The sequence below is a fragment of the Peromyscus leucopus genome, chromosome 6 (genome assembly GCF_004664715.2).
Source record: "Peromyscus leucopus breed LL Stock chromosome 6, UCI_PerLeu_2.1, whole genome shotgun sequence".
Classification (NCBI taxonomy): domain Eukaryota; kingdom Metazoa; phylum Chordata; class Mammalia; order Rodentia; family Cricetidae; genus Peromyscus; species Peromyscus leucopus.
The window spans coordinates 78,577,942-78,587,504 of NC_051068.1; the positions used below are offsets into that span (position 1 = coordinate 78,577,942).

Sequence of the window (9,563 nt, forward strand, 5' to 3'; positions counted from 1 at the left end):
GCTATGTGCAACACTGTTCCCTAGACATCATAAAACTACTATAATCATTAACCCACATCAACTGTAGTGACCAGCTCTGGGCCAACACAAGACCAGCCCCATCGACAGCCATTCGGAGAAGTGGAAGGTATTGGTTTTAAAAAATAATAAGCGGCGCTGTTACTAGACAAAAAGGTCATGAGACACGACAAAACCCAGTATCAGAGCTTTATTAGCGGGAGGGGAACAGAAGAGGGTAACCAGGCCTGGGGAGACACATGTGCAGAGAGAGAGGGGCGGGAGGGAGAGAGAGACAGAGAGACAAAGACAGAGAGACAGAGACAGAGAGACAGAGAGAGGAGGAGGAGGAGCAGAGGAGACAGAGGAGGAGTCTGTGTCTGGCTTTTTAAGGATTCTCCTGCACATGTGCAGGTGGACTTACGGAGCTATGCCATGTGTGCACTGATTGTGTGACGGTGCTGCACGCATTGTGAGATCACGCAGCACACGGATGACGTAAGACCCCTTACTTAGCTACTGAACTGCGCATGTGCGCTCATGCAGCTGGCGGAGTGGCAGAATCCTAACAGGAGGGGCTCGTGGGGCCCTCCCCTTCACCTCTAAACTATGCTATCGATAGATTCTGGGAGAGGGGATCTTGTCTTTAGTGGCATGCGTACTGCTGAACCCACCAAGCTATCACGGATAGTTTCAAACCCACAGTCACACAGATGGCCTCGCGGCAATCTCGGCGGGTCCCAAAACAACGTAGACATGAGCAGTGAAGAACGGTGAGGGTGGAATTCTGGGCGGTAGGCAAGTGGGAGGCGAGAGTGGTCAGTATGCAAACGGGATGCATGTGAAACTGTAAAAGAGTAATAAAAATTAAATACATAAACGCAATTTTAAAAAGAAAGGAAAGACAAAGAAGCCACATCATTTTTCAATCGCACCAGCAGTGCATGGACTTCCAGGGAGCCTATCTATCTCTTCAACAACCTTTTCAAGAAAGCATCCCCCCAGTCCTCCAAAGAGCCTTCTTCTCTCATCTCATTGGACGGAACTGGGTCACATGACCGCTCTCCCACCGAGAGAGCTTGGGAAAGTGAGTAGTCCAACCTTTACATTTCTGGTGCAGAAGGAAGATGAAGGTTGGATTTTGTCTCCTGAGAGAATGTTATGTTTTCTCACAGAAAATCCCTCAAATCCCCGCTGCATGTAGTGGTATCCACTGCAGTCCAAACTGCTCAGGAAGCTGAGACTGGAAGAAGACCACTAGAGAGTCCGTACTGGGCAACATAGTGAGACCTTATCTGAAACATAAAATAAAAAATAAACAAACAAAAACCATAATGGGCATGTGATCTGGTTTATCACCATGGAAGTTAGTATGCCAGTTCCTCGAAGAATTAAAAATAGAACTGCCATATGACTCAGACACACCGCTGCTAGGCTGGCATCCACCTGGTGCACCGAGTCAGCGTGCCACAGAGGCAGAGGCACGTTCATGTTTATTGCTGCATTAGTCATGAGAGCCAAGACAGAGAACCAGGCTAGATGCTCGTCAACAAAGGAACGGAGGAAGAGAATGTGATGTGTACACAATGGAATTTTATTCAGCCTCGAAGAGGAATGAAATCATGACACATGCTGGAAAGCGGATGGAACTGGGCATGATCATAGGCAAAAGAAGCCTCAGAAAGACAAGTGTGACGTGTTTTCCCTCATATGCAGAACCTAGATTTAAATCTGTGTATACTTGCATGTGTGTGTGCATATAAATGTGTGTGTGCATAAACACATACACATATGCAGGGCATGAGAGCAGAAAGGAGATGCCTGTGATGGAAGAGGAATATAAAGGGGGTGGGGCAAATGAGAACAATGGAATATATGTGACCTGAAAGCTGGAGGACGTTTGTCAGAGAGGGAGGGGACCAGGAAGGGAGAGGGAGGAGGAATGGAGTCGTGATATATATGCACAACGTTACAATGAAAGCCGTTACTTTGTATGCTAAAAATTACCTTGGATCTTTTACTATCATCATCATCATCATCATCATCATCATCATCATCATGATTTTGGCTTTTGAGACAGGGATTCTCTGTGTAGCCTTGGCTGTTCTGGAACTCACTCTGTAGACCAGACTGGCCTCGAACTCACAGAGATCTGGCCGCCTCTGTCCCCCAAGTGCTGGAATTAAAGGCGTGTGCCTGGTCCAAACTTGGATCTTTATATACAAAGTAAAATAAGCTGAAAACGCACTCCAGTAACACAAATCTCTCTGTCTCTGTCTCTGTCTCTCTCTAGTAGTGGGAACACCCTGCTGGAACACTCCCAGCAGGAGACTTCTGTCTCTTCAAGGAGCCGTTGTTTCATGTTTGTGTGGTTCTTGTTGTTAGTGTTTCCTGGAGACTGAAGAGGAGATCTAATATTCTCCCTTCAGAAGTAATAAAACAAAGCGAATGTGGGGATGGAAATGTAGTGGAGTCATTAATAATGTAAATGTGATGTTCCAGCCATTATTGCCTGGCTCTCGGGAGGGCTCTGTAATTGTCTTCTTCTCTTCTATCTCTACCCCCACTCCAGTTTTCCCTTCTCTTTCTATCATGGGATGGCGCGGAAGATGCACTTTGTTATTGTTTACTGATAAATTATACATTTCTAGGATGCCAAGGATGTTGTTGTCTAATTGACTTCGGTCCACACCTGCTATACGGGAGGTGCACGTGTGAACATGAAGGAATGTCTTTCCGGTGGTAGGGAGAAACAATGGGCGATGGAAGAAACCATTCACAGGCCTCAGCCCTGGGTTATCAGCATGCAGGGTGCCCTAATGAGTTGCTGAATAATGTAACACTTCTTTAGTTCTTTGGCTGCTTCATGATTAAATGTTATAAATATTTATGATTTATTACTGATGCTTTGGATGGGATAGGCGTTGGGAGGCTCATGGATCACAGGGATTGGAAAGGAAAATAAGAAAATAAAATGACACAAAGCTGCTTATTTATCACACTGCTCTAAAGGACTAGGTGGTTTGTCAGAAGCCCGTGGAAGGAAAACTGCCCAAAGGAAAACTGCCCATTCACAGCACTTCCTTTTCCCATTGGTTACTTCTCATAAGCATATATCGACAGAAGATAGGAGTTCATACGATCACTTTCTAGTAACGACCCACTTGCCTTTGGAGGGTTCTGTTCAGCTGCACGGTCACAGAGTTCAGCATTCGGTGCCCAGCAACAACGTCATGTTGGGCTATCAGGGGCGCCATCGCTGGGGGCTCTTTTCTGCAAAGCCAGAACCAGGGCTGAGAGTGTCCACGGCCCCAACTCTAGCTGCATCTTGACCTGGTTGCAAACTTTGTTTCTTCCAGCTTCTTTGGTGCAACTGGTGACTAGCTTAAACGCTGACGATAGAGATACTTGCTCCAGGAAGCTGAGTTTGATTCCTAACTCCCTGAGCCACGTGATCTTGATGAAGTTGCCCCCTCTGAGCTGGAGTCCCTCGTGGAATTACTGCAAGGGTCCCAAGAACTGGCGCACATGCCTCCCTGGCCAACAGTAAGTGCTCCGTTAAGTAGCAGGCATCACCTCTACCTAAAGGAATCATTAGCAAATCTTTGACTTCCACGGCACCTTAGGACAGAATTACCATATAAGAGTGGTCAGATAAGTGTATTACTGAGACATGAGGAAAATTTAGCACATATAGAAAAGAGAAGACTGGTTTTTCTCCTTTAACTGATCCTATATCCTATATATACTGAGAACAAAGTCATTGAACTGGGCCTTTGCACCTGTGTTATCTCGCTAGATTTTTCTGCATCCACTCTTCACTTTCCTCATGAGAAAATCAAGACCTTGAGAAGTGGAATGATTTGCCCAAGTACATGCGCTACAATGGCGTCGGGATTTGTATCCAGGTCAACCACCCAACATGTGCACAAGGCAATGGCAGGAGTGTTTTGAGTTCTGCTCTCTTACTGAAGAAAAGGAGAGGCAGGCCTGGCATGGGCACATGCCTTGGTGCACACCTTCAGTCCCGGCACTCAGGTGGCAGAGGCAGGCAGCTCTCTGTGAGTTCAAGACCAATCTGGTCCATAAAATGAACTCTAGACCAGTCAGGGCTACAGAGTGAAAATCTTTTTTTTTTTTTTTTTTTTTTTTTTTTTAATTTAGCAGAGGGTGGCAGAGAGGGAGAGAGGAGAAGGGGTGAGGGAGGAGACATTGAGGGAAAAGGACCCTTCCCTTTAAGGACAGTTTCTTGAAAGAGTCAACTCAGCCCCCTTGTCCTCTTGCCATACAGATATCTGTCCTATAGCTTCAAAACCGGTCTCGTTTTTTGAGGCTCCCAATCTAGACTACTTTGAAATATAAAATCTCACTGATTCTCTGAGTAACAAAGGAAGGTCACGTAGATAGAAGTTAGTCTCTTTTAGCTTGTCCTGACCTGAGTCTAAGAAACCTTTGCAGTGTAGACACGAAGGCTGTACTACTGCTCACCCCATCCAAGGGAACAGATAAAAAAAAAACCTCACACTTCCCAAGGTGTTCCTGCTGATGAAGAAAGCGACAGCCACTACCTGTGTGTGACTGACAGCTCGGTGTCCTCAGCCAGATAATGAAATCTCTCCCGAATGCAGTTACCTTGTGTACGAATACTGAGGTCATATATTCGTGTCACTGAGGGAATTTCATGTTTCTTTAGGTGAAAAGGGATCTTTAATAACTCATCTTTCCCAGATTCCCCTATTTTTTTTATCCAGACAAAAAGAATCAAATAATCCTATCACATAGCAAGAGGCGAGCATTTAAAAGACCCAAGAGAGTTAAAATCTTCCCGGGACTAGATAGAAGGTCATTCAGTCTCCCCAAACCAGAAAGTCCTGAATGGAAGAGACAAAGCAGCTGGCAAAACCAGCCCGGCCGGCTATTGCTGGGTTGAAAGGACCTCAAGTGAGGGTCCTACTTGCGCCAATAGGTGAAATCTGTGTGATACGGAGGCAGGGAATGACTTAACTTCATTTCAGATCTACCAGGCACACTGGCGAGTATTTTAGCTGATTTACTCCTGCACACAGTACCATGCAGTAGGAAATACAATCTTCAAATCAGAACCATGGAAACGGAGGCTTAGAGAAAAGATGGGACTGACTCCCCAGCTCCACGGATGCTAAAATGACACAGCGGGAACGGAAATCTAGGCCCACGGTTACCGAGACCGAGACCGACGCCTTCTCTCTTCTTTTTATCTTTTCTCTTTCCTCTTTCTCCATCCCTCACCCCCACCCCCACCCCACTGTGTCGCTAAGGATTGAGACCTGGGCTTTGTGTATGCTAGGCAAGCACTCTACCAGCCCAGACAGGACTTGGTGTCTGGCCAGGTTGATCCCAAACTCTAGATCCTCCTGCCTCTGCCTCGTTTGTGTGCATTGCATTATGAGCATGGACCACTACACTCAACCGTTCAGTTCTCTGCAACTTCACCTTTCTTTAAGATCTGGTCCCACTTGAAGCATGTTACTTAACTTCTGCTCCCTAACAAGCCACCACAAAGACAGTAGCTTAAAACAACACCCATATCTATGAGTCAGGAGTTCGGGCACAATTTAGCTAGGTGTTCTGCTCTGGCTCCTTCCCAAGTCTGCAGTCCTCAGCCAGGGTCAGGATCTTAACAGAGGCTCAACTCAGGAAAGGTCTACCTCCGAGTTCCTTCTAAGCTTGCAAGGACTGAAGCTCTTGGCTCCTCTTGTGAGCCACAGGCTGCCCTGAGCTCTCTGCTGTGTCCATGTGGAAGCTTATTTCATCAAAGACATCAAGGGAGAGTTTGCTGTCAAGATGGAAGTTAGTCTTGTACAGAGTAACCTTGACGGTGGTGCCCCCCAGCACTTTGCTCATGCACAAGTCATAGATCCGCCTACATTGAAAGGAATATGGACATGGAAGGTGGGACATCTCAGAATTACGCCAAATGTTCCCTATTTCCCTTCACATTTCTACCGACTCATACACCTGTCAGGAAGTCCCTTGTGCAGAACAATGACAACAAAAAGTTTATACTGACTTTCCAAGTTCCCCAAAGAGGATAAAGATGCTGGCCAATTGGTACAGTACTTGCCTGGCAGGCATGAAGCCCTGGGTTGGAATCCTACAAATAAGGCATGGTGGTGCACACCTGCAATGGCAACACTTAGGAGGCAGAGGGAAGAGGATCAAAATTCAAGGTCATCTTTGGCTACATATTAAATTCAAAATAAGCATACAGTATATGAGTGCTTATCTTAAAAACCAACTAACCAACCAAAAAATTCCAAACACTTAAAAACCCCAGCTGGGATTTAAAAAAATATTTATTATCTTTGATTGTTTGGTTTTTGTTTTTGTTGTTGTTTTCAAGACAGAGTTTCTCTGTGTAGCCCTGGCTGTCCTGGAACTCATTCTGTAGACCAGGCTGGTCTCGAACCCGAGTGCTGGGATTAAAGGCATGAGCCACCACCGCCTGGCATCTTGGGCTTTCTTATTAGCTGTATTGGTGCCCTATGTCTGTAAATGTTTGTTGCATGTACAGCACCAGGAAAGTGAGCAGTTAACAGACCAGTAGGTTAATGAGATAAACTTGTGGATTGGTTCCAGAGGCTGCACATGCTCTCTGGAGGACTTCCAGCCAAGACTCTCCTGGGTCAAGTCAAGGTCCCACTGAGGGAATGCAAGCCGAGAAACCCCACAGAAATGCTAAGGCTTCTGGAGACACAGGCCTGCAGGAAACAGAACAATGCAATCCCTGAAAGAAGCTGGTTCTGAGATGATCATTTTCGCTGCTTTTTGGTGCTTAAGCCCCACTCCAGGAGGGGAATGCAGTCTGCCTGAATTATAGCAGCTTTAAAAAAAAGTCTTTTCTTCACTATCACCACATACATATGTCTGTGTGTGTATATATGTATGCATGACACCCAAAATTTAGCACATGAATTCTCACTGCCGCAGCAAAAACGGTGCTCCTGCTCAAGCATCTTGATGTACACCGCATCCAAAAGAAGCTTTGGGAGTCTTCCAGAGCCTGGGGTTGGAGGTCAGGATGGGGACCAAACCCACCCACCTCCTGTCTCCGTGTAATGTCTTCAATAACTTCAGCATAGTGTGACACTGGTTTACCAGGGAAAAGCTAACAGATTTTTTTCTATAAATAACTGCCTGGCAGTGCTGTGGTGACAATTTATATAATAGAACTCATGCTTAAATAATAAGGTAACAGCTTTGGACTGTGAATCTTAAAATGTTTTATTGAAATGTAGACTGATTAACAGGCAAGACTCTTCTAATTACTTTAATGATAGGCTCTTAATGACAAGAAGCCATAGAAATAAAAACACGTTAAAATGACATTTTAAATGAAGCGGCACCTGGAAGCCTGGACTTTTCCAAGCAAATGGGGTGACCCATTGTTATCTGGAGACAATGTGTGTGCACACAGGGGTGGGAAGGTGCTCCTGGGGAGAATTATTTGTGACCCAGTTTCACTGAGGATGCAGTTAGGATAAAGATGTGCGGCACTGTAAAATGAATACTGGACTCAGAATCAAGGGCTGCCTTCTGATCGTGACATTGCTCAGCTGTTTGGCCACGTGTCCACTTCACCTTCCTTGGGCTCCATATTTCATATGTAAATCATGGAGAACGAATCTAATGGCTGTAAACTCCTCTTTCAACTTTATAACTCTGCAATTTCATTATTCTATTATGGAGAATGATAAACCTTCTGGGGAAAGAGATTGATTGAGTACATCTGTTATTAATTCATAAGCACACGTAATAATGGCAGCTTTAAGGACACAGGCAGGACTTTTCATGAAATTTAACAACACTAAATGAGAAGGGCTGGACCGGCAGAGGTGTTTACTGCCACGCCTGGCTACCTATGTTAAAGACACACATAGTAGATGGAGAGAGCCAGCTCCTGAAAGCTGTCCTCCAACCTCCAAACACATGACACACACACACACACACACACACACACACACACACACACACACAAATAACAATTTATGATTTTAAATAAAAAATGGACATATACCTATGTGCCCAATACCAGGCTTGAATGGAAGAAAGGATAATGTGTATCTATCTGCCATTCAGTCACTCATTTCCTAAGCCAATGTGTATGGTTTTTAACAAGGAAGGTTTCACTGAGAAAGTAACATATGAAGAGAAATCTAGGAACAGGTGAACAAGCCAAATGGATTGATTACGTTGTGGAAAATGTGAATGAAAACTCCTGAAAAGCTCAGCCTACAGAGACTCATTGGCTGGTTAGAATGTCAGTACTGTGAGAGGTTGGAATGTTGCAAGTCCAGAGGCTAATTACCTTATCTTGGGCTAGTTCTAGCCCTCCAGAACAGCCACTCCTCACCTCAGAATCTCTTAACTAAGCAGACTACCAACTTCCACTAATCCAAAAGCTAAAATGACATCACATAGGATTTGGAGCATATAGAAAAGCTTCCCTCATCTCTGTACCCATCTCTCAGATGGACCCACTAATGTATTTTAAACTTCCTGTGATTTATGGCTTTCTTTGTTCTGTATGGCTATAAAAACTTCATGAAACTGCATCTGTGTTGAAACATGGAATTTGAGGGAAACTAAATCTGTGTTCCTGGGCCATGGTCACTCATCTATGCTCCAGAATAAACATTTTCCCGTTCCCTTTAAGGTGAGAGCTGTTGTTTTTGCAGGACAAAAGGCATTCCCACGGAGGAAGTGCAAACTGAACACTTCTGAGTAGGAGGTGGCTTGTATTGTCCTGGGATTAGTGGAGAGGCCAGGACGGTGAGGAAAGCAAAGGGAGGTAAGTCCCAGAGACACCCACAGCTGAGTCATAAAGTGTAAAACCACGTCCATCTACAGTACAACTTGTGCACTTCTGTCTTGAAAGTCCAGAACATTCTCAGCCACCCTCTCTGTGCAAACATCTTATCTGTTGCTCGGCCCTCCTTCTCAGGAATTCCTGCTGCAGCTAGAGTTGCTCAGCCCCTTTTCCTTGCTGACATATCTTAGCTTTAATCTCCCGACTATTCTCTGCAGCATTCTCTGAGTTTCTCAGTATATTTCCCGAGTCTTCAGCCATCTGTTTATGTCCAGTCTGGAGTCATTTTATCAGTGCCTGTTTTCTTCGGTGATTGCTCCATCTTCTTCCCAGCATTCCCCCATCCTGTTTCATAGACACCTGTTCTTGTTTCATCTGATGCTCAGGTTTCAATTTCTCATTTTGTATTTGTTTGTTTTTTAATGAGTGCTAGCCTTTCTTTTATTTCTTTGGGTTGTCTTGACATAGTTATTTTAAGGACTTAAAAAATTAATCTATTATTTCCATTTCACTTTGAGCAAAAGCATCTCCTCGTTATTTCTACCATTTTTCATCTTTCCATGTGTTTTGGAGAGGTGGAGGCCCACTGTATATAGGTTTTATTGTATTCTGTCTCCCTTTCTAGATTCAACTGTTTTATGGCTGCTTTATCCTGGCCCTCAGGTCCCAGTGTGTAGACAGAGACCTTTTCACCCACAGTTCAGAAGCTTCATCCCAG

General features: G+C 44.8%; 1 long non-coding RNA gene across 1 annotated transcript; it reads left to right on the forward strand.

Moving 5' to 3' along the window:
* The first annotated feature begins 522 nt into the window (after positions 1-522).
* LOC119088287 lies at positions 523-1,791 on the forward strand. The gene is made up of 3 exons (XR_005091911.1): positions 523-770; positions 939-1,084; positions 1,173-1,791. It is a non-coding gene; the product is annotated as an uncharacterized LOC119088287 (long non-coding RNA).
* The last annotated feature ends 7,772 nt before the right edge of the window (positions 1,792-9,563 follow it).